General features: G+C 39.1%; 1 long non-coding RNA gene and 1 pseudogene across 1 annotated transcript; both read right to left on the bottom strand.

Moving 5' to 3' along the window:
* Nucleotides 1–807: 807 nt before the first annotated feature.
* LOC106827310 (uncharacterized) lies at nucleotides 808–17,590 on the bottom strand. Its single transcript, XR_011505031.1, has 6 exons — nucleotides 17,536–17,590; nucleotides 15,342–15,362; nucleotides 13,016–13,033; nucleotides 10,417–10,437; nucleotides 8,983–9,003; nucleotides 808–8,199 (listed from the first exon to the last, which is right to left on the bottom strand). It is a non-coding gene; the product is annotated as an uncharacterized lncRNA (long non-coding RNA).
* Nucleotides 17,591–17,611: 21 nt separating this feature from the next.
* Nucleotides 17,612–19,312, bottom strand: LOC139039733 (HLA class I histocompatibility antigen, alpha chain G-like; annotated as a pseudogene).
* Nucleotides 19,313–26,503: the final 7,191 nt, after the last annotated feature.

Below are 26,503 nucleotides of genomic sequence, written 5' to 3'. Positions count from 1 at the left end.
TAGTGGGCAGAATTTAGCCTTTTACTAAGCACATTTCTGATTCTTCCTGCCAAATCTTAAAAACAATGCCAAAGGATCAAACTGATACCAAGTAACTGTGTTTTATTTATTTATTTATTTATTTATTTATTTATTTACTTATTTGAGGAATAATGTTAGCTCTGAGCTAACACCCACCTCCAATCCTCCTCTTTTTGCTGAGGAAGACTGGCCCTGAGCTAACATCCGTGCCCATCTACCTCTATTTTCTATGTGGGATGCCTACCACAGCATGGCTTGATCCGCGCCTGGGATACGAACCAGCGAATCCCAGGCCACCAAAGTGGAGCATGAGAACTTAACCACTATGCCACTGGGCTGGCCCCTGTGTACCTGTGCTTTAGAACAAAGCTGAAAACTATTTATAGGAACACAAAAATATCCATCATCTAATAAGGAAAAGGTCACAATGTCTGGCATCCAATTTAAAGTTACCAACTGTGCAGAGAAATAAGAAAATATGACCCACACAGAGGAGAAAATGAATCAACTGAAAAGTAACTGGTGTGATACAGATGATAGGAACATTAAAAGTTATTATAACTACATTCCCTATGTTCAAGAAGCTAGAGGAAAGATTGAACATATTAAGTAGCAATATGGAAGACATTAAAAAGGCCATATCAAAATTCTAGAGAGGAAAACTATAATGTTTGATATGAAAACTACACTGGATGGGATTAGCCATAGGCTAAACATTGCAGAGAAAAAAATTAGTGAATTCGAAGACAATATAGAAAATACCCAAAATGAGATATAGAGAAAATGAAAGATTGAAAAAAATAAAGTGTTCATGAGCTGTGGGACAATTCAAATGGGCTAAAAATATGTGCAATTGGAGTTCCCAAAAGGACAGAGACAGGGCCAGAAAGATAATTGAAGAGACAATGACTCAAATTTTCTCAAATTTGATGCAAACTAAGTTCACATATCTGAGGATCTCTACAAATTTCAAACACTATAAACAAAGAAAACTAAACCAAGGCAGTGTAATAAAATGACCCTCACTCATAGTAATTGTACTCTTCCACATTTTACCAAGATTGGCCTGTATGACCAATTGAAACAGCAGAAGTGATAGTATGTCACTTCCAAGATCAGGTTTTAGAAGACGTTGCAGCTCCAATCTCTCTTTCTCTCTCATCTCTTGCTCTGGGGGAAGATACGTGCCATGTCTTGCAAACACCAGGTGGTTCAGTGGAGATAATCATATGATGAGGAACTGAGGCCTTCAGTTAACAGCCATCTGAAGGGGTCTTCTTGTAAGCAAATCCTCCAGCTCCAGTCAAGCCTCCAGATGATTGCTGCCGTAGCCAACATCTTGACTGCAACCTCATGAGAGGCTAGGAGCTGGAGCTACCCAGCTAAACCAATCCCCAATTCCTGACCTGAGAGTTAATATGCATTTGTTGTTTCAAGCCCTGGGTTTTGGGGTAATTTGTTGCACAGTAATAGATAACTAATTCACCGAGACCCTGTCATAAGAAGGATAGCTTCTTTGTGGATTGCAGTGACCTCACTTACCACCATAGTCCCAGAAATGCATGCCTATATCAGAACCTATTTAGTAGTTTTTCTGTGAATGCAGCAGCTTTACTTCTGATATAGGACTTTCTGTCAGGTTAATTATATTACGTATTTGAAGACACAGAATAGCCAGACTTGACCCTCAAAATTAATCTCTATCTTCTATACCAAAATCTGGCTCTTTCCAGAACACTGCCCATCCAGGCATTATTTTAGGTTGAAATTTAATTGATAAATCCTAGACACTTAATCCAGTATAGGGAACTAATAATTTCCAAGTGAGATTTTGCCTCCAAAAATGCCAATTCCCCTTGTCTTACCTGCCTACCCAAGATCATAAGTCAATAATGGGAAGAAACTGAGAGGTAGAGGCTGAGGACAGTGAGGTCTTATAGGACTAATGCTTATTTCTGCTTTATACCTTTTTCTATTCTTCTCTTAGTTACAGATGCTTTGGCCCTAGACATAGGGTAATTTTGGACAGCACAATCGTGTGCTCTATCCCATGAATTTGAGATATAAATTGATAGTCAAAAGGATAGAAAGTATTTTAAGTCTCTTGATAGCATTTGAAAGAGAAAAGACAAATTTCCCCTTTTCCATGAAGCTCTCTACATCACCTGTTGATGGGGAGGAAAAACTTGCCCAGAAAGAATGTCCTCATCAATGCTAATTTCCAAGAATGTTTACCCAAAACCTAAAACATAACTTATCTATACTACCTGCCTCAATCTGTCTTAGGCAGTGGCAATTGGAGCCTTACCCTCACCAAACTGTCTTATCTTTCCAGCTTTACAGAAGGAGGCTCTGTATTCTCCTACTTCTCTAACTTTACAAAAAGATGAGGGATAATCCGAGAGAGGCAGTCCCTGTTGTTCTCGAATTAGGCCAATTCGAACATCCCTTATCTACCTTGATTGGAATGAGAAGACAGGGAGAGGAATGAGACTGCGGAAAGAACCACAAATTTACTTAATTTCACAACCGTCAAAAGCATAAAATTAATCCCAAGCCCTGCTTAGTAAGGATAAAAAATTTTCAAATTTATTTTCGGCCAGCCAACCAGCTATGTACCAATCTTCATTTCATACCTGAGAAATACATATTCTAAGTGATGAAGCATAATGAAGCATAGCATCAAAGTCCATTTGTTTACTCACCTGGGTTGAAATATTAATCCTACTTCTAGATTAACAGTTCTCAATTCCGATTAACCGTGAGAGTCATCACCTGAAGAGCTTTGTAAAAAGTGCCATCACCAAGATTTCACCTCAGACTAGTCAAATAGAAATTTCTCAGGGGTTGGAGGAGGGGAGAGAAGTTAGGATTTTGAATCAGTAATTTAAAAAATATTCTCAAGTGATAATACTGTGCACCCAGGATTAAGAAGCACAGGCCTAGGCTGACATCTCTGTGCCTCCTATTCCTTATCTATCAGCTCATGCAGAGCCTTTAGGACAAGGTTAGGTGAGAGAGATTGCACTGTTTAAGGACTCTGTTATCTCACTAGCCACAGAGGGAAAAGACAGGAAATATTTTGAACTTTGTTCTTCTCATTAAAATTATTACTACAATTAATTGAGCATTCTTTATCCATATTATCTACATGGGTATAAATGTAACTGAAAGTTCGGTCTCTGAACCCGATGCCAATCCAAATAATGAGAACAGAGTCTTGAGTGGAAGAGGAAAGGTTTTTTCTATGCCAGGCACAGGGAGCAAAGCAAGGGCTCATGCCTCAAAAATTGCTAGCTCCCCAATGAGGAATGGGCAGGGATTTTTATTTGGGGTTTTGGGGAGGGGAGGGGGAACATGTAGCTGTGCAGGCTGGCGTTTTCCCACCAGCCTGCGTTTGGCCTTGAGAGGCTGCTTGCAGCGAGGCCGCGGGGAGGGTGAGATAGGAGGATGGCAGGTGGGCGTCCTTCGCCTTTGTCTCTTGTCTCTCTTCCTGTTTGAGGCGGGTTTGAGCGCCAGGAGTGAGAAGTTGAGGTCTGGGAAGCCTCCGCTCCTTGATATTCTTGAGACAGCAGCTTTCCTGGCAAACTCAAGGACACATGATTAGCTAAACTTTAGTGTGCCTCCAACTCCAGGCCACCTGGGCTTTCAACAATTTGTAACTCCCATTTAGTTGTAAATCTCAAGGAGTCCAAGTTTAAAGAAACAGGTATTTACATATGAGTGGAGCTAGAGAAGCAGGAAAGGGGGTGGTGGGTTTTAGTTTTAACCCCATATACGCTGGGTTCAATGTGGGGGAACTGATATCAGGGCTGATGTTAAGAGCCTGTAACATAAAGATACTGTGGTGCCTCTCCCATAAAACTGGTTGGATGCCACTAAAAATCATGAGGGTAGTTAAAGTATAATTGATCTTTGGGTAAAGCTATAACAGAGTCCTTTGATTCCATCTTGATTGTGTTATTTCATTTTCCTTATTTTTTAAATATTCTGACTTTAAAGAATATATAAGGCAAGTGTAATCTTTGAAATGAGATCGCAAGAATAAGAACTAATTTGTGAAGAAATGGAAGGGCATTACTCTATGATTATACCAAATGAAACGTATAGCCATCTTATACACGTGGAGAAGACAGTCTGGAGTTCCTAACACATGTTATATTAACTAGACTTTAAGTTTTTGTGTTGTTATTAGATAAAGTTAGAGGATGGTGAGCTTTACATGTCGTTCTAGTATGTAAGTTAATGAATCAATGCTGGAGGAATTTTCTGGTCAAAGTTTTCACTCTTACCTGATTTTCATAAATCTTTCCTGCTATTTTCATTGTTTCTGACTTTAAATATTCTGCAAAGCTCAGTATATTCATGTATGCAGTTTTATTTTATCTCAAGTTGTAGTCTTTAGGAAAATGTTCTCATAATCTCAGGTTTATTAATAAGCATTACATTTTCATCTCTATCATGTTTTAAAGGTTGGGCTTTCCCTGCCTCCTTCCCCGTTGTTGGACTGGTCTTGGCCAAGTGGGTGTTTTGTACTGTGAAATATAGGCTGCTGAACATTTTACACATTCCTTGTGTGTCTATCTGTGAGCTCATGGAGGCATTTCTATCAAAAAAAAAAACAAAAAACAAAAAGAGAGAGAGAGAGAAATAAATTATTTTAGGTCCAGCAAGGCTAGTAATGTCTTAGGTCCAGTATTTTTAATTACTGTATTTGGCACCATGTTTTAAACTTCAAAAATAAAGGACTTGATTTTATCCTTTGTGAGTTTTCCAAAATCATAAATGTAGCCTCTGTGACTAGTCATTTAATAAGAGGAGATTTCTTGTTTTTTCTTTTGTTTTTCTTTCCAGCTTTATTGAGATATAATTGCCACATAGTATTGTGTAAGTTTAAGGTGTACATTATGTTGATATGATACATTTATAAATTGCAAAATGATTACCACAGTAGTATTAGCTACCACTTCCACCCCATCATATAGTTATAATTTTATTTTTCATGGTGAGAACTTTTAAGATGGACTCTCTTAGCAACATTCAAGTATATGATACAGTGTTATGAGCTATACATTAAATACCCAAATTTGTTCATATTATTACTGGGAGTTTGTACCCTTTGAGCAATATTTCCCCATTTCTCCCACCCTTCAACCCCTGGGAACCACAATTCTACTTTGTGTTTCTCTGATTTGTCCTTTTTAGATTCCACATACAAATGATATCATACAGTATTTGTTTTTCTCTACCTGACTTATTTCACTTGTCATACATAATGCTCTCGAGGTCCAACCAAGTTATAGCAAACGGCAGGATTTCCTTATTCCTCATTTTTAATAGTAGTCATATATATATATATATATATATATCTCATATATATATATTTATGTCACATCTTCTTTATCCATTCATCTGTTGATGAGGACTTAGCTTGTTTCCATATCTTGGTTATTGTCAATAATGCTGTAATAGCAGATGTTAGTACTCTTGATGTTGTCCCAGAGGGTTCTTAGACTGTCCTCATTCTTTTGAGTTCTTTTTTCTGTTCAGCTGGAGTGATTGCCTCTACTCTTTCATCCAGATTGCTGATCCATTCTTCTGTGTCATCTACCCTGTTGTTGATTCCCTCTAGTGAATTTTTAATTTCCATTATTGTAGACTTCAGTTCTGATTGGTTCTTTTTTATATTTTCCAATTATTTTTTGAAGCTCTCACTGTATTCACCTATTCTTCTCCCAGGATCAGTAAACATCCTTATGACTATTAGTTTATATTCCTCATCAGGCAGATTGTTTATCTCCATTTCATTTAGTTCTTTTTCTGAGGATTTGCCCTCCTCCCTTATTGAGAACATATTTCTTTGTCTCATTTTGCCTAATTCTCAGCACTTATATCTATGTATTAGGTAGATCAGCTACATCTCCTGATCTTGGAAACATGGCCTTATGTAGGAGACGACTTATGGGGTCCAACAATGTGCTCCCCTCTTGTCACTCAAGCCAAATGCTCCAGGAGTGTCTGCTGTGTGGGCTGAGCATGCCTTTCTGTTATGGCTGGGTTGCTATTGCTGTGGGCACACCAGCAGGCCAGGCTGGTCCCCAAGTTGGTTGGTTGTGAGGCTCAGGCACATTTGGCTGCTACGTTCACTTTATTGGGTGGGACTAGCCTCTGGAACATCTGTCTGCAAGGTCTAATAGCACACAACTGCTGCTGTTTGGCTATTAAATAAGTCAGGTCCCCAAAGTAGCTGGTTGCTAGGCTCAAGGGCTCACAATTGCTACAGATCTCTGGTGCAGTTCCCTGTGGTGTGTGGCTGTTGGTGGCTCTCTTTTGAGTGGGGGAGGCCTCTAGCCAGCTTTGGCTATGCTGCCTTGTAATACACAGGTGCATAAAGAGTGAAAATGGGTGGAGCCAACCCACACATGGCAGGGCACAAATATTTCAAGCACTGGAGTGCAGGGAAGATCCAATGTGTGGCTGCTTGTGATGGCCAGTCTACTTCAACATGCTCCATTGCCCACCTCCACTGGCCCACATGCACCCTGCTGACATGGACCCACTTGTCCTGCTACCCAGGTCCCACATGCCCTGCAGACATAGGCCCAACAGTTTGGGGCTTTCTGGTGTGCAGAACCTCTCCCTGGGGCAGGCATCCTGTTCCCTGGCTGTATGGGATTGCCTCAGGTGCTACACTGGGCATAGCAGATGCCTGAAGTAACAGGCTAGAGGAAGAAATCCAGTGGTAACTGGCAGCCTCTGTGTCAGCATGACTCAACTAGGTCACAGTAATAGCTGTTGCCAATGTCTCAGTCTTGGGGGTAGGGTGGGAGCAGATCTTCCTGCCTCTCTAATATATGCTTCAAACTTGGTGAATGAGTCTCTCTTATAATGGACCACACACATTTTTATCTGGTGTTTCTGTGCTGGTTTTTAGGTTGGGAGAATCTGTGCATAGGCCATTTACAATCAGATTTTTATTTCTCTGAAGATTTTTAGTTTTCCTGTGCATATTCCCCAATAGTTTTCAAAGCCAGCAAAGCCAAGTATTATGAGATCTCATCTCTGTTGTGCTGAATCTAAGGGCTGGGATGCCTAACGTGGAGCTAAGATCCCCCACTCCTCTGGAGAAGATCTGTACTTTTGAGATCATTACTGCCTGTGATGCGCCATAGGAATGTTGTGGTTTTTCCATCAATGCAGCTGTATCACTGCCTCTTCCACCTGTCTGTGTTGTCTGTAGTTACAGAGCTTATTATCCAGTTTACAGATCTCTCTCAGAGGAAACTGTTCTACAGGCAGTGGTAGATTTGTTGTGTCCATGGGAGGAGGTGAGTTCAGGATCCTCCAACACTGCCATCTTCCAAAGTCTCCCCTCTAGGCTTTCTTGAAGTCCCTGACAAAACTTAGTTGTAAATTTCAAGGGATAAGATCATTTCTAGATCTCACAGTTTGTAAAACGCCAGTCTCTTGGGGATTCTTGCACTTTATAGCCTCAAGATTTTATGTAGTATATACATAAAACTACATATGTACTTGACCTACATTCTTTGAAGAAACCTCTTTGATGGTGTCAATTCCACTGCTCGGTCCCTTTTCCATCTTTCCTTATTCTCTAGACTTAACCATCTATTAATACTCATCCATGTCTCTCAAATGATAACTTTCATGAATTTAGATGCCTTCTAACCCAATTTTCCAAATTCAAAAGATGAAGATATAGTTATCTCATATCCATTCCTGTGAGAATAATCTCATTATTTCTGTACTAAGTAAAATAAAGAGAGGAAAGTTAAGTATTAAAAGGCAGGTGAGTGGATTCTGATCAAATGACCTGAGCCTATCTTAGCGAAAACTAATACAACAGTCACTTTAAAAATACCATAACTTCCAAAGGATATTATTAATAAAACACTTGACAGAAAAGATCTGTCTACATAGACTGAAATGAGAATATGATTACTCTCATTTCTTTGCGTTGCTTCCTCATCTTCTTTATAAAAACCTTGCCTCTAGTTCCTGCTGGTGGAGCATTCCAGCTAACTTTCAGTTTGGTATTGCCAATTCAAATTGATGTGTGCTCAGATAAACTGTTGGAAATCTTCATGTGCCTCAGTTATCTTTTAACATATGAAAACTGCTATATACATTAAAGAGATGTATTCCTAAATTCAGTTCCCTCTGAAAACAAAAATAGAATTGAAAGTGTCATTAGAAAAGGAGGTCATGAAAGTTCTAATGATTATATTAGTGTTTTATGAAGAAATCTTTCAGAAACATCTCAGGACAACAGTCTTATGAATCATTCACATAAAAAACTCAGAACTAAGAGATACATTTATATTTGACCTTTCCTTAAGATAAAAATCCTTCTAGAAATATTTAAAAGGAATGGTAGTTTGTTGATTTGATAGTGTGTCAATAAATATGGACAAGAATAAAGAACAATCATTATGATCGAAAATTTTATAAAGCCAGAAAATGTTATGTAGAATAATTGTATACCCAGAAACTCTTGGGTAATATATCCCATGGTAGTAGAAGAGTGACTCTTGACCAATGAATGACCTCTGAGTTCACACAGTCTTTGAAAGGACAGTGTAGGGAGAAATTTCACTCAGCATGTTTGACATCTTCTCTTATCTTTAAAGGTTTCGGGAAGAATCAATTTCACACCAGTAGGCCCTCAAACTTAGAATATATGAAAGAATTCCGAAGTTTGGAAATTTTCAAGGAATGTATACATAGAATAGAAACCACGTGTCTATCAACCTAATGCTCACCCACTTCATAATGAAACTATGGCAAATCTGTAGGAATAGAAATTAGATAATGAGAAAAAGTTATGTAAAAGTACATATATGTTGGAGTTGAGGAAGATAATCGTTAAGAGTTGAAGACAAAGGTAAAATAAACAGATAGACAAAGATCATGTCCAACATGAAATATAGTAAGTAGACTTGCCTTTTTCCTGTTGACACTCATCTGAAAAAAAAAAGGAAGAAGAAAGACCAATTCATTAAAAACGAAGGCACAATGACAAGAGGAGGACAATATTTTGAAACCTTTCCATTGTTTACTCCTTTGTTAAAACCGATTCTTATTTCTAAGAATTGGAACCAAAAGCTCCCAAAGACCATTTAAGCAAAGAAAAGCAATGCAATTTTAATTCCCTCCATTCCTTTGTGCAAAAGGAATTAAGATAGGAAATGAAAGCATGACAGGAGGTAGAATAGGATTTACTCTGGGATAAATAATATCACACATTCTTCGTTCATTGAGCCTTCTACCTTTTTCAGACTAAAATACCAGCACACACACATACACAAGATAGGTAGTTAAAATGTGATGAAAAACTCTACAGGAAAAGTACCCCTGTTATGTAAAATACCCATCAGATAGTCAAAAACTCTATCTATAGCAGTAGCTGTATGAGGCCTGCTACATACATTAAAGACACATATTTCCGAATTCCATTCCATCTGTAAGCAAAAATATAAGTGAAACGTGCCATTAGAAAAGGAGGTTGTTAAACGTTTAATGATTGAATTAGTGCTTTAGAAAAATTCTTTGGGAATCATCCTAGGACAATAGCTTCTCATGTCATTCACATAAAATTTCTGAATTGAAGTTATATTATATATGAACTTTCCTTAAGATAGAACATCTTTCTGCGAGCATTTAAAAGGTATTAAAGTTTGCAGAATTAATAATTGTATGTATAAGAATGTGAAAGAACAAAGAACATTTGCTATAGCTAGGGAGAAACAGCCTAGAAAAATTATGTAAAATATTTGTGTACCTGGGAACACTTGGGTAATATAATGACGGGCAACAAAAGAGTGAGACTCAAGCTCACACTAATGCTATCAAAAATTACAGTCTTTCACAGGACAATGGAGGGAGAAATTTCACTCATCAAATTTGGAATATTTTCCCATCCCTTAAGGTTTGGAAAATATCAATTGCATATAATGGCCCCTTGAACTTGTAATATGTGACGGAGGTTCTAAATTAATGGACTTTTTCAACACAATATATAGAGAGTGGAAATCATACGCCTATTAGCCTACTCCTCTTCATCTCACAAAATTCCTAATGAAACTATGGCAAGTCTCTGGAAGACAGAAGAGGCCAGTGTTTACAGGGAAGGACAAATATGGGATGAAAAAAAGAAAAGAAGGAATGGGGAAAGAATGGAAGGAAGGGACAGAGATGGAAAACCTTAACATAGGAGAGGTCCGTAAGCAAAAAAGTTGGACAGGGGATAGTAGACACCCAAAAGAAGGATGGGCCAATGGAAGGTACACAGGTAAAAAGGCAGGGAATGTGAACCATGTCAAGAGAGCAGTCATTTTAAAGAGGTATGGGAATAAAGAGTTGTCAGAGATAATTTACCAAAATTTTTCTGAAGTTCTTCTGAAAAATAAAATGGAAAGATCAATGTAAATATTAGGTAATACAAACTCAAATTAAATTCAAATTTATTGGAAAATACACACGTAAAGTTAAATGTATCAGAATACAGATAAGCTCACACACACCCACACAGGGAAGCATATATAAATGCACCAACAGTCACTAAAGGGTCTCTTTATGTCCAGAGAAAATACTTCATAAATTAAAAGGGGTAAAAGGTCTAAGAAGAAACTTCAGAAATATTAATTCTGGTGGTTCGCTTAAAAAATTATTCTTGATTCTTTTTGAAATTATCTACATATTTGTTATGCAGTTTGCTAACTTTAATAAATTCCTTGACTGCAGTTACATATATATAGTCAATTCAGGTTATTGCAGTGGCTATGTTGTATATAGTGACCAAAAACACTGGTTTAGAATATACTGAACCACTATTCCAGGAGGAAATCTAGGTTAGGTTCCTTGGAGCCTCTATTCCCAACATTTTCATGACCCCCATTAACATAAAACCTAGTTTTGTGTGAGTTTCTATTTTAACTCGAGCCTGAATGAAGCTTATCTTAACTAAATCACATGAAATGAAGGGAAATAAAGTATTAACTGGAAGTGAAGGGGGTTCTAAATCCAACGACTTGAGTTATCTTACATAAAATGGACAGATTAGCCACTTTGAGAACGCCACAACATCAGAGGTATATGATTAATAAAATTATACTTGACAAAAAGGATCTGTTGACAATTATTGAAATGACAGGAAAATTCACAGCAGGAATAATAGGAGAAAGTGAATTGAAAAAGAAAACAGCACGGTCTGTTAGAAAGATAAGGTAATGAGACAAATCATGCGAACATGTACATATACTGGAGTTGAGAATGATGATCATTAATAGTTGAAGACAGGGAAGAAACAGATGAAACTATGACTAGGAACACAGTGAAATATGTGAATGGGACTTGCCTTTTTTCCTGTTCACACTTACAGATGAAACAAAATGATAAAATGACCAATTCATTCAAAATGAAGGCACATGTCAGTGAGCAAAGAAGATAAGAATTTGAAACACTTCCCTAGTTTTCTCTATGGTTCAAACTGAGCAATATTTCTCAGGACTGGAACCAGAAGATTCCAAAAGCATCCTCACCAACCACAGGTAATGTTGTTCTACCTCTATACAGCCCCTGGTGCAAAAGTACTCAATATGAAATGAAACCATGAGAGTATGTTGATATGACTTCTTTTGGGATAAACAATATCCATCATTGGTCTTGCATTGAGCCTTTTTCCTTTTCAAAATATAGTGCAAACACACACCAATACACAATACAGATGCTTAAGAGAGATGAGGATGCAAACAGTAAAAGCATCTATATGTCCCCCAACTGTATCTCTAGCAAGTATATTCCTGAAATCTATTCCCTCTGAAAAAAAAAATCATTGAAAAAGGTCATTAGAGGGGCTGGCCTGGTGGCATGGTGGTTAACTTCATATGCTCCACTTCTGCGGCCTGGGGTTATCAGGTTCAGATCCCAGGCACAGACCTACACACTGCTCATCAGGCCATGCTGTGACAGCATCTAACATACAAAACAGAAGAAGATTGGCATGGATGTTTGCTCAGTGACAATCTTCCTGAACCAAAAAGAGGATGATTGGCAATACATGTTAGCTCAGGGGCAATCTTCCTCACCAAAAAAAAAAAAGAGAAAAACATCATTACAAAAGGATGATGTTCAACTTTAAATCATTACATTAATATTTTATGAAAAAATTTTTGGAAATATCTAGAACAATAGCTTAAAATATTCTGAATTGAGAAATATATTATCAATGAACTTTCCATAATACATAAAGTTCTTCTATAAACATTTAAAAGGAATTGCAGTTTTCAGAATTATTAAGTATGTCAATAAATTACAAAAATATAACAATATTTACTAAGGTTAGAAAGGAAAAAAGCAGGAAAAATTATGTAAAATATTTGGATACCAGGCAGCACTTGGGTAATAAGTTCAAGGACAGTGGAAAGTAGGCCACGAGCTCTCAACTGACGGATAAGAGACAACAGAATTTACAGTCTTTCAAAGGACAACGGAGGGAGAAACCTCATTCAGTAAGGTAGGACTGTTCTCTCATTTCTTAAGGTTTGGGCTAAATTGATAGCATCTTAATGTGCCCTCCTACTTCAAATACACAATAGAGGTCCCAAATTAATAGTCATTTCCAGAAAATATATGTAGAATGGAAACCATATGCCTAGCAGCCTAATTCCCCTCATCTCTTCAACATACAACTATGGCAAGACTCTGGAAGATGGAAGAAGCCCATGTTTACAGCAACGGACCAGTATGGAATGAAAACAAAAAGGAATGGGAATGGATGAAAGGTAGAAAAACAGAAATGGAGAGAATGTAATAAGGAAGAAGTTCATAAACAAAAATTCAGGAGAGGGAAGTGAAGATATCTAGGAGAAGGTGAGGCAATGGATGTCATGTAGGTAAAATGGCAGGGAACACTAAAGACCAAGACAGCAGCCACTTAAATGGTTATGGGAGTAAAGGGTTGTCAGATGAAACTTACCAATTTTTTCATGAAGTTCTGAAAAATAAAATGGGAAGATTAATGTAAGTATCATGTGAAACCAATGTGAAGAAAATTCAAATTTAAAAATTTTAAATGTAAAATAAAACCATCAGGATGGAGAAACGGACACACATACACACAGAAACACATACTCACTCACAAATATGCATCAACAGTGGCTGAAAGGCCACTTTTGTCCAGAGAATACTTTACAAATAATGAAAATAGGGGAAACAGAATGAATTTACGGCAATACAAAACATTTCAGAAATATTAGCTGTGGTGGTTACCTCATAAAAAATATTCTTGATCCCTTTGACATTATTAAAGTTTTTATTATTCATTTTGTTAGTTTTGGTAAGCTCTTGACTGCTACTAAATAAAATAGTCAATTCTCATTATTGTGGTAACTATGTTGTATAAAGTAGTCACAAACACTGATTTACAGAATAGTGAACCACTGCTTGGAGAGAAAATACAGGGTTAGTCTTGGGTGCCTTGATTTAGTACACTTCCCTCAATCTATTAATACATAACCTTGTTTTATGAGAGTTTCTATTCTAACTCTTGCCTGAATGAGGCTTATCTTAACTAAATCACACGAAGTAAAGGGAAATACAGTACTAAATGGCAGTGAAGGGGGTTCTAAATCAAATGACTTGAGTTATCTAAGACAAAACCTACACATTAGCCACTTTGAAAATGCCAAAACATCAGAGGTATATGATTAATAAAATTATACTTGACAAAAAGGATCTGTCGACAATTACTGAAATGACAGGAAAATTCACACCAGTAATAATAGGGGAAAATGAATTAAAAAAGAAAACAGCAAGCTCTTTTAGAAAGATAAGGCAAACAAGTACGTATATTAGAGTTGAGAATGATGATCACCAATAGGTGAAGACAAAGAGGAAAAAGATGAAACCATGACTAGGCACACAGTGAAATACGTGAATGGGACTTTTGTTTTCTCCTGTTCACACTTATAGATGAAACAAAAGGAAAAAACAACCAGTTCATTCAAAATGAAGGCACATGTCAGTGAGCAAAGAATATAAAAATTTGAATCACTTCCCTACTTTTCTCTACAGTTCAAACTGACCAATATTTCTGAGAAATGGAACCAGAAGATTCCAAAAGCCATCTCACCAATCACAGGCAATGTTGTTCTACTTCTATACAGCCCTTGCTGCAAAAGTAATCAAATAGGAGGTGAAACCATGAGCAGAGGCTGACATGACCACCTTTGGGATAAACAATACCCATCATAGGCCTTGCATTGAGCCTTCTTCCTTTCCAAAATATAGTGCAAATACACCCCAATACACAAGACAGGTGCTTAAGAGAGATGAGGAAGCCAACAGTAAAAGCATCCAACTGTCCCCAAACTGTATCTCTAGCAGGTATATTCCTAAACTCCATCCCCTCGGAAAAAAAATCATTGAAAAATCTCATTAGAAAAGGATGATGTCGAACATTTAATCATTCTATTAATGTTTCATGAAAAACTGTTGGAAATATCCTAGAACAATAGATTAAAATGTTCTGAATTGAGAAATATATTGTCAGTGAACTTTCCTTAATACATAAAGTTCCTCTATAGACATTTAAAAGGAACTGCAGTTTTCAGAATAAATAATTGTGTCAATAAAAGTGAAAAAGTAAAATGATATTTACTGTAGTTAGAAAGAAAAAATAGGAAAAATTACGTAAAATATTTATATACCTGAGAGCACTTAGTTGAGACATTCAAGGGCAGTGAAAAGTGAGCCAGAAGTTGACACTTGACCATATAAGAGACAACAGAATTTACAGACTTTAAAAGGACAATGGAGGGAGAAACCTCATTCAGCAAGGTAGGACTGTTCTCTCATTTCTCAAGGTTTGAGCTAAAATTGATTGCATCTTAATGTGCCCTCCTACTTCAAATACACAACAGAGGTCCTAAATTAATAGTCATTTCCCAGAAAATATATGTAGAATGGAAACCATATGCCTAGCAGCCTAATTCCCTTCATCTCTTCAACATACAACTGTGGCAAGTCTCCAGAAGATGGAAGAAGCCCATGTTTACAGGGATGGACCAGTATGGAATGAAAAAAGAAGGAATGAGAATGGATGAAAGGTAGAAAAACAGACATGGAGAGAACATAATATGGAAGACGTTCATAAACAAAAATCTGGAGGAGGGAAGTGTAGCCATCTAGGAGAAGGGCGAGCTAATGAATGTCATGTAGGTAAAAGAGCAGGGAGCACTAAAAACCAACAAAGCAGTCACTTAAATAGTTTTAAGAGTAAAGAATTGTCACAGATATCTTACCAAATATTTTCTGAAGCCGTTCTGAAAAATAAAATGGAAAGATTAATGTAAATGTCATGGGAAACAAACGTGAAGAAAATTCAAATGTATTCAAAATTTTAAATGTAAAATCAAACCCATCAGGATGTAGAAAAGGACACACACACACACACTTACTCACTCACAAACATGCATCAATAGTGGTGGCTGAAAGCTCACTTTTCTCCAGAGAATATTTTATCAAAAATGAAAACGGGAACTGGAATGAATTTAGTGCAACACAAAACATTTTAGAAACATTAATTCTGGTGGTTACCTCATAAAAAATATTCTTGATCCCTTTTGACATTATTCAAGTTTTTACTACACATTTTCTTAGTTTTGGTAGGCTCTTGACTGCTACTAAATATTAATAGTCAATTCTCATTATTGTGGTAACTATGTTGTATAAGGTAGCCACAAACATTGATTTTCAGATTACTGAACCACTGCTTGAAGAGAAGATGCAGAGTTAGTTTCCTAGGTGCTTCTATTTACAACATTCCCCTCAATCTATTAGTACATAACCTTGTTTTATCTCAGTTTTATTTTAACACAAGCCTAAATGACAATTATATTAACTAAATTGCATGAAAGGAAGGGAAATGAAGTATTTAGTGGCAGGAAAAGCGATTCTAAATCAAATGACCTGATCCTTGCAGAAAACTTAGACATCAGAAACTTTAAAAATACCAAAACTCCACAGGTATATTATTAATAAAAATTCGTGTCACAGAAATGATCTTCTACATTGATTGTCTTGAAAAGAGAAATAAAAGAGGTAATAATGGGCGAAATTGAATAATAAATGAGGATGGCAGACTTCAGTTGGAATGATAACGCAAAATCACAAAAAATATGTATATGTTGGAGTTGAGGAATATGATCATTCAGAATTGAAAACAAAAGTACAAGAAACAGATGAAACCGTGACTAGGTACACAGTGAAATACATTAATTGGATTTGTCTTTTTCCTGTTCGCTCTTATCTGAAAAATAAAAGGGAGAAATAACCAGTTCATTAAAAATGAGAGCACAATGTCAGGAAGGAGGCGGACAAAAACTTGAAACCCTTTCATAGTCTACTCTGTGGTTCAAACTGACCCATATTTCTGAGAACTGGAACCACAAGGTTCCAAGGACATCTCATCAGTCAGAGACCACATCGTTTTATATTCTCCCATCTCTTAGCACAAAAGAAATTAAGATAGGAAATGATACAATGACAGGAAGTAGAGTTGTAAATCATCTGGGGTAAACACTATCAAGATTTTGTCCTTCATTGGGCCTTCTCCCCTTTTCAGAATAAAATGCAAATAAGCAGACATAAATGAGACAGGTATTTAAAAAGTGATGAGGAAGTATACAGTAAAACACCCATCTGTCCATAACTCTGTCTGTACCGTAGTCATATGAAGCCTACTCCATGCATTAAAGAGATATATCCCTAAATTCCTTCCCTCTGAAAACAAAAACGTAATTGAAAAATATCACTAGGAAAAGAAGGATATTAAAACTTTAATGATTACATTAGTGTTTAATGAAAATATATTTTAGGAATACCCTAGTACAATAATATAAAAGGTAATGTAAAACTCACTGGTAATGTCAAATGTACAGTCAAAGTTAGACTCTGTAACATGGTAATGGTGATGCATAATTCATTGACAACTTTAGTTTAAAAGTTAAAATATAAACAGTAAAAATAATCATAATTACAAGAATCTGTTATTACTTACACAACGTAAAATATATGTAACTTGCAATAACAATAATGTAAAATCTGAGGTCAAGAAGAAGCAAAAGTGTAAAGCTTAGGAATTCTATTGAAGTTAAGTTGTCAGTTTAAAATAGGGTGTCATAGTTTTAAGATATTTTATATAAATCTCATGGTAACCACAAGGGGAAAACCTGTGGCAATTACACAAAAATGATAAAGAAGTAAAAGCATACTGATAAAAAAAGATATCAAAACACGAAAAAAAGACAGCATGATAAGAAACAAGGAACAATGTTCTACAAAACAACTGAAAAACAATTAACAAAATGACAACAGTTAAGTTTTTACCTATCAATAATTATGTTAAACAGAAATTGATTAAATTCTCCAATCAAAAGACATAGAATGGCTGTATGGATAAAAGAACAAGATCCAATGACATGCTGCCCACCCTACCTGAGCTCCTCTTCCAGATCATAGATCCAATCATCACAGCTAGCACAGCAGTCACAATTTGAGGGAAAATCTGATTAGCAATGATGCCCATGATGCGGTTGGCGGCCTGAAGAAGCCGTTCTGGGAAGAGAAGGGAAGGTGAGTCCCTGGTCCCCAGGCTTCAGCCCTGACCCTGCTGAAGGGCTCCTGATTTCCCTGAGAAGAGGCTCTGAGCCAACGGCTCCCTCCTTACCCCATCTCAGGGTGACGGGTTTGGGCAGGCCCTCGTGTTGCACGTGGCACGTGCATCTCTGCTCCTCTCCAGAAGGCACAACCACAGCTGCCCACTTCTGGAAGGTCCCGTCCCCTGCAGGTCTGTTCTCCACAAGCTCTGTGTCCTGGGTCAGGTCCTCCCTATCAGCCTGCCAGGTCAGGGTGATCTCCCCTGGGTATAAGCCCAGGGCTCAGCACCTTAGGGGGACCTCCAGGTCTGAGATGGGGTGGTGGGTCACATGCGTCTTGGGGGGTTCTGAGTGGTAAAGTAAGAAGTTTGAACTGGAGTCAGACTTCAAACACATTGTGTGTGGGGCAGAGAACAAGGCCTGAGAGAGAAAGTCCCCCACGGTTTCCACAGCCATTGCCAGAGTCAAATGGAACTGCTCATCAGTTTTTTCAGGGATGGCTTTCCTCTCCGTCTCCAAGAGAGACTGAATCTCTTAATTGTCCAGAGAGAAGGGTGGGCACTTCGGGTGTGTTGCTCTCTGGTACCAGATCTGAAAACCCAGGCAGACTCAGTCTCCCTACCCACAGGACAGGGGTGTTCTGGTGTCATCTCATTTGCCTCCTCTGCTTGTAGCAGACCCTCAGCCTGATGCGAGATCAAACAAGCCCCGCGGTCCCGCGTACCTGTGCGAGGCAGCGTCTCCTTCCGGTTCTCCAGGTATCTGCGGAGACACAACACGCACGTGCCCTCCAGGTAGTCCCTGTGCTGCTCCGCCTCACCGGCCGCTTCCCACTTGCGCCGGGTGATCTGAGCCGCCGCGTCCGCCGCGGTCCAGGAGCGCAGGTCCTCGTTCAGGGCGATGTAATCGGCGCCGTCGTAGGCGGACTGACTGTACCCGCGGAGGAGGCGTCCGTCCAGCCCAAGTCGCAGCTATACATCCAGGGGAGGGTGTGAGACCCTAACCCTGCCCCCAAGGTCAGCCCTGCGCCCTCCCTGACCACTAGGCAGTGATTAAACCTAAACCTAACATGAAACCCAGTGAAAGTCCCCGTTGTCTCTACTCTAGTGGAGGGGCCCGGCAGGTCCCGCACATTCGGGGTGACTCTTGGACTCGGGGAGACCCCGGCCCGTCCGTGGGGATGGGGGTCGCGACCTGGACCCGGGCCCGCTTCGCTCACCAGCCTCGCTCTGGTTGTAGTAGCCGCGCAGGGTGTTCAGACTCACTCAGAAAATCTGTGCCTGGCCCTTGACCTTCCGCGTCTGTCGCTCCCAATACTCAGGCCCCTCCCGCTCCACCCACGGTGCCCCCGGCTCCACCCTCGGACTCGCGTCGTCGCTGTCGAACCGCACGAACTGGGTGTAGTCCACGTAGCCGACGGCGATGAAGCGGGGCTCCCCGCGGCCGGGCCGGGACACGGCGGTGTAGAAATAACTCATGGAGTGGGAGCCTGGGGGCGGGGAGGGGCTGAGACCCGGCCGATCCTCCTCCAGGCGCGGGTCCCGGTGCCGAAAACGGGGAGGAGGCGAGGAGTTCGTAAGATGGAAAAGGGCCGGCCAACCGAGAAGGACCGGGATTTAGGTGTGGGGAGAGAGGGCGTCAGGAGAAGGGAGGGATCTGGATGGGCCCGGGCAGAGGTGGGTGGTCTGGGCGGGTGTTCGCGGAGACTCGCCATCCTTGGGGGTCCTGCGCCCAGACCGCGCAGTCCACTCGCTCCGCCCGCCGCAGACGTGGTTTCCTCCCGATGCTGCACTCATCCGCCCAGGTCTGGATCCGGACCATGACCCCGAGAGCAGCAGCAGGAGGAGGGGTCGAGGCATCGTGACCTGCATCCTCATGGTCTAAGGAGAATCTGAGTCCTGGCGGGTCAGTGGAGACTTTATTACCGGCAACCGCGGTGGCGCTGATTGATTTCTCTAGAAACCGGACGCGCAATGGGATTGAGAACTGGGGCATCTTCAGGAGAATTCAGGCACTAAGACCTGACACAGGTTGTGAGAGGGAGAAGTGAAACTCTGGGAGATGGGAACTCCCCAACACTGAGCTTCCCCGCCCCAGACACTGCCCTCGGGCCCCACACCCTGAGAGCCACACTCCAGGACCTGGGACTTTTCTCTGACCCCTCTCCTTTCTCAACAAGAGCTCTTTGTCACACCGTCTCCCTGAGTCCTGGCCCAGGGGCTGTCTGAGGAACCAGGGAGAAATCCTCAGGCTGGGCTCAGCCCCTGTTCCTCCTCTTCTCTTCCTGGCTTCCCCCTACTTGAGCTGTGCTCCTACTTCTTAACTCTACTCCTGGACTCTTGCAGAAAAATACTCAGTCCCAGAGGACTTGATGCCAGAGAGTGAGCTCGCCCTGGGAATGGAGGTGGAGGGACAGGAGTTTTCTCTGTAAGCCTGGAGAAGTTGTGCCTGAAAACACCAGATAGAGGTTCTCATGGAGACCAGGTTCCTTTTTGTTAGTTAACCCCAATGGGTAACACAATCTTGAAATCCCTCCGAACATCAGGAATGTAATCTGTAAAAGAAGTGATTTTGACCCCTTCGTACAGAAACATATCTGCACAGCACTGCAATCAGACTCACAAAGCCCCTGTTTTACTTTCCCAGACAGTATATCTGTGACTCAGGTTTGTTGCATTTTGAAATGATCTTCATTCCATAGCCCTGAGTGTGTCTGAGTCCCTGACTTATCCTCAGTACAAAGGAGCACATGGAAGCACAGTTTGTTAGTGTGTATTAATCACCTCAAACATGAAAGTGCTCAACTCAGTCAAAGTGCCCTTCACCGGTGCTCCTTCATTGCCTATTTTTATCAGTTACTCACATCTAAGTAATGTGCATATTTTATCAGGACACATGTTTTTAAACTGATTAACAAAAGGAGGCAATTAGTTTTTAGGCAGCTCCAAAGAATGTATTAAATACCAAGAATACTCTACTAGGTCTGTAGATATATTTATTAAAGATCAATGAAACAGTATGTATGTTTAGATCTGAGAATTCCACTGCTTTAGGATTCTTTCCCTCTGCTTCTATTCCCCACCCCTGCTCCTCCAGCCCTTCTCTCTGTCCTCTCACCCCTCAGGCCCTCTTCTCCCCTTAGTCTCCACCACCCTCTCACTCCTGAATTGTGGCACCAGCGCTGCAGTTCATAAATTATTCTACTCACTGTGGTCAGTGATTTCGTTAATGTGAGTCAGGATGTGTCATTTCTTCACTTAAAGTGCTCCAGTGTCTCCATCTCACTCTTGGGAAGCCTCTAAAATGTAAGGCACATGAGCACATGGGCTTTGAGCTGTTTAGGTTAAAGTTGTATCCTCAATATATAAAGCCACTCCTGGTACGTAGTAGGCATTAAATTAGTTGTTGAATGAATGAATGAAATATGATTTTAAAAAATTTAACTGCATTATGTAAAATAAAAATGAAAAATACAAAAAAAAGTTAGGAAATATTTTATTACATTCATACTAATTCATAAATTCATTCCCATGGAAAAAATGCTATGTGCCTATCTGTTGCACAGTGAGCCTGTGTATTAGTTTCTGTTACTGAATAACAAATTAGCATGACTTAGTGGCTCGAAACAACACCTGTTTATTTGTTTACAGTTCCTTAGTCAGAAATCTAGGCACATGGTATTTCTATTTTTAATTTTTTTGAGAAATCTCCATACTGTTTTCCATAGTGGCTGCATCAGTTTTCATTCTGACTAGCAGTGTATGAAGGTTCCTTTTTCTCCACATCCTCTCCAACACTTCTTATTTCTTGTCATTCTAATAGCCATTATGACAGGTGTAAGGTGATATCTCATTGTAGATTTGCTTTGCATTTCCCTAATAATTAGTGATGTTGAACATCTTTTCATGTGCCTGTTGATCATTTGTATATCTTCTTTGGAAAAATGTCTGTTCATATCCTCTGCCCATTTTTTTGATCAGGTGATTTGTTTTTTGTTGTTGAGTTGTATGAGTTCTTTATATATTTTGGATATTAATTCCTTATCAGTTAGATGATTTGCAAATATTTTCTCTCAGTTGGTGGGTTGTCTTTTTGTTTTATTGATGGTTTCCTTTGCTGTGCAGAAGCTTTTTAGTTTGATGTAGTCCCATTTGTCTATTTTTTCTTTTGTTTCCCTTGCCTGAAGAGATATTTAAAAAGATACTGCTAAGACCAATGTCAAAGAGCATATTGCCTATGTTTTCTTTTAGGAGTGTTATAGTTTCAGGGTTAAAAGAGGGGAAGAGGGAGGGGGAGCGCCAAAGAGGTAAAGGGACACGTGTACTGTGATGGATGGCACCCAGACTTTTGGTGATGAACACAGTGTGGTCTATGCAGAAGCTGAAATATAATGATGTACACCTGAAATTTACATAATGTTATAAGCCAGTGTTACTTCAATAAATAAAGAAAAAAGAAAGAAATCCCGATATAGTGCGGATGGGTTCTCTGTTCAGGGTTTCACAAAACTATGTTCTCATCTTGAGCTCAGTATCCTCCTCCAAGCTTATATACAGACTGTTAACAGAATTCAATTTTTTCCAGTTGTGGGACTGAGGTCCCTGTTTCCTTCACAACTGTCAGTAAGGAGCTGGGGGAGGGCCATCAGCATTCTTTGCCATGTGGTTCCTCCATTTTCAAAGCCTGCAATGGAGAAAATCGCTCACATTGAATCCCTCTCACTCTTTGAATATCTTTCCTCAGGAAGAACCCCTCATCAGGGCTTACTTGATTAAGACAGTCCAACCCACGATAATCCCCGTGTCTTAAAGTCAACTGATTTGAGACCTTAGATCCATCTGCAAAATCCCTTCACAGCAGCATCTATATTAGTGTTTGATTGAATCACTGGGAGAAAGGTGAATAGCTAGCAGGTGGTTGTTGTGGACCATCATAGAATCAGCCTAGCATGGCCTGGGTCTTCTTTTTGTGTTTAATTGAGTCACAATTGGAAATTAAAGTTCAAGTAAATAGATTGTTGTGAGTCATAATAAAATAAATCCTATTAGCCATGGAAGTTCTCCTTAAATCTTAAAACCAAATGATATTTTGACATTTTATAATTCATTTAGAGCAAATGAAAATTAAAGTGCAATAATTCACTCTCTCTTTCGGCACTGCGTTAGTTATGTGCCGCAGCATAACAAATTGCCCAAAACTTAGCAGCTCTAAACAACAAATGTGTATTGTCTCCCAGAGTTTCCCAGGGGCAAGAATCCAGGAGAGGTTTACCTGAGTGCTTCTGGCTCATGGTGTCTCGCAAGATTGCAGTCAAGCTGTCACCCAGGGCTGCATCATCTGATGGCTTGACTGGGATAGAAGGATTCAGAGGAGATATGGCTCACGCATATGGCTGTTGGAAGAGGGCTCAGTTCCTTCTTGGATGGTCCCAGGAGGCCTGAGTACCTCGCCGTGTGGATTTTTCCATAATATGGCTAATGACTAGGTAGTTAGCTTCTCCCAAAGCAAATGATCCAAGAGAGGGAACACCCAAGATGGAAGCTGCAGTGTGTTTTATGTCCTGGACCCAGAGTCACACACCATTCCATCAGCCTTACTCTGTCAGTTAGCAGTGAGTCATTAAGTACACTCAAGAGGAGGGAATTAACCTCTACCTCTAGAAGGGAGGAGTATCAAAGTATTTATATACATGTTAAAACCAAAATTAAATATTAGTTCAGGATTTTGTAAATGAATGCTTGTTTTATCTGATTATTTTTCTTTAATGCTTTTCACTTCTCTTTTGGAAAGTAATGATTAAAAGTTTGAGACAGAGACAGGAGGTAAAATAATATTTGTAAGTTTTTCTTGCAAATGTCTTTAATAATAATGTTCCCTACAATAAGTTGCAACAAAATTGAGAGTATATAGCAGCCAGATCATACAGTTCCAAGACCTGAGTGCCATAAAAATGCCTTTAAAATAATAACTATCTTTGTTTTTCCATAGATGTTTCAAATTTAGTTTAAGAACATAAAAGATATTGGCTAAGATGCCAATTTTCTTGTTCAACATCATCTTCAAATACATTTGTGTAGTGAAATTGCTTTTCAGTTAGAAAAATGTGATTCTCATACCTCAGTCTGTGTAGCTAGATTAGCATCATGACAGCAATTTTGGTGGGATGCAAGAGGCAGAAATAGTTAACTCCAATCTAGAAACAAAGTTTTCCAAAAACTGGCTATTCAGTTGGCATCCTGTAATAAGTTTAACATCTTTCACTATGTTTTGGAATGAGAATCACCAACGTGATTCCAAAAAGCACTGTTATATGTGTCTCTGAAGATTTTTAAAGCGGCTCTACTGTATTTTCCATTCACACTTTCTATTCTATCACTGGTTGGTTATCCCTTTATAAGGTTGTGCAGTTTAGCCTATATTGATCAACAATGTGCTTTTCCACTTCTGTAAAACAGGTTAATTCAGTTGTATGTGAGGTTAAATGTAAGTAATACATCAAATCCTTCTCAAGATAGAATTACCTTGCACATCAGATTAGACATTGTATACTAGAAAATCTTAGAGATGCCAGTGAGCAAAAGATCAAATAACCTATTTCTAACCAGTATATTTTTTTATGGCATCCTGGCTCTCTGCCTCACATGGCTTATAACATTGGTTGTGGCTTTGCTCTAGTGTGGTAGTTCTCCTGAGGATCCTTGCAATGAACTTTCATATTTTCTTTTCTCTTTTGTTTTTTAAAAAAGTTAACCAAGAATGGTTCATAAGCTGCAATTTAAAAACTGCCAGTTTAACCAAATTCAGGAGCTTCTTCACTAAGGAGATTGAAACCATGAAGAACAACCAATCAAGATTGTTGGAGATGAAAACTTCAATGAACGAAATAAAGAAAAATCTGGATTCCCTAAGCAACGAAGCTGACAATATGGAGGAGAAAATCAGTCAGTTAGAGGATAGTGCTATAGAAATGCTTCAGAGGGAGGAGAAGAGAGAAAAGATTAAAAAGAAATCAAGAAGTTCTCAGAGGAATATCTGACTCAATCAGGAAATGCAACATAAGGGTTATAGGTATTCAAGAGGGGGGAGCGGATCATGGAACAGAAAGCTTGTTCAAAGAGATAATAGATGAGAACTTCCCAAACCTGGGGAGGGAGCTGGAAATCCATGTTAAGGAGGCCTCCAGATCTCATAACTTTGTCAATGTAAAAAGACCTGCTCAAAGGCTTACAGTAGTGAAGCTGGCAAAAGTCAGAGACAAAGAAATTATACTAAGGGCAGCAAGACAGAAGAAAATAACTTAGAAAGGAACCCCTACCTGGCTTTCAGCAGATTTCTCGGCAGAAACCTTACAGACTAGGAGAGGGTGGAATGATAGATTCAAAATCCTGAAAGACAACAAATTTCAGCCAAGAATACTCTATCCAGCAAAAGTATCCTTCAAATATGGCAGGAGAAAATAAAACCTTTCCCAGGTAAACAAAAACTAAGGGAGTTCATTGCCACAAGACTCCCCCCATACAAGAAATCCTCAAGAAGGCCCTCATACCTGAAAAAAAAAATAAGAAAGGGGCTACAAAGCACTGAGCAAGGAGGTGAATAGGTAGACAATATTGAGAAAATGGCAGCTTTCTTTCAGATCAGGTTAGTAAACACTTAACTTTAACATCAAGGATAAAGAAAAGGAAAACACAAAAACAAAAATGAGTTCATCATTTTAAGCACAAACTGACAACACAGGATGGAAAGAGATAGGACAAAAATAACTTATAAGGGGAAAAGGAAAGAGATGGAATCAGTATAGTCTAAGGAAATAAGAGGCTATCAGAAAATGAACTGTCTCAACTATGAGATTTTTTACATAAACCTAAGGGTAACCACTAAACAAATAATTAGATCAGAGATATTTACAATAAAGGAGAAAACAAAGAAAACCAACAGAGAAAACTACCTAACCAAATGGGTAGTCTGAAATACATGGGGCGAGAAACAAAGGAAATGCAGAAGAACTGGGAAACATGCAATAAGATGGCAATATTAAGCCCTCATATATCAAAAACCACTCTAAATGTAAATGTATTGAATTCTCCAATCAAAAGACAGAGTGGCAGGATGGATTACAGAACAAGACCCAACAATATAGTGCCTCCAGGAAACACGTCTCAGCCCTAGAGAAAAACATAGGCTCAGAGTGAAGGGATGGAAGACAATACTCCAAACTAATGGCAAACAAAAGAAAGCAGGGGTTGCCATATTTATATCAGACAAAGTAGACTTCAAGGTAAAACTAGTGAAGAGAGACATAGAGAAGCAGTATATAATGATAAAAGGGACTCTCCACCAAGAACACATAACATCTATAAACATGCATGCACCCAACAGAGGAGCACCAAAGTAAACAAAGTTAACAAACCTAAAAGGAGATATCGACAACAACACAGTAATAGTAGGGGACTTCAACACCTGACTTGCATCAATGGATAGATCATCCAGACAAAAATACAACAAGGAGATGGTGGATTTAAACAAAAAACTAGAAAAGATGAACTTAATAGCTATATAGAGCACGTTCCACCCAAAAACAGCAGAATATACATTCTTCTCAGGCACTCCTGGAATCTTCTCAAGGCTAGACCATATATTGGGAAACAAGGCAAACCTCAATAAATTTAAGAAGATTGAAATCATATCTACTATCTTTTCCAACCATAATGCCTTGAGACTAGAAATCAACCACAAGAAAAAAGCTACAAAATGAACAAAAATTTGGAGACTAAACCACATGCTAGTGAACAACCAATGAATCATTG

This window comes from Equus asinus, chromosome 8 (genome assembly GCF_041296235.1).
Source record: "Equus asinus isolate D_3611 breed Donkey chromosome 8, EquAss-T2T_v2, whole genome shotgun sequence".
Taxonomy (NCBI): Eukaryota; Metazoa; Chordata; class Mammalia; order Perissodactyla; family Equidae; genus Equus; species Equus asinus.
The sequence above is the reverse complement of the archived record's forward strand: the minus strand, read 5'-3'. Positions and strand labels throughout refer to the sequence as shown.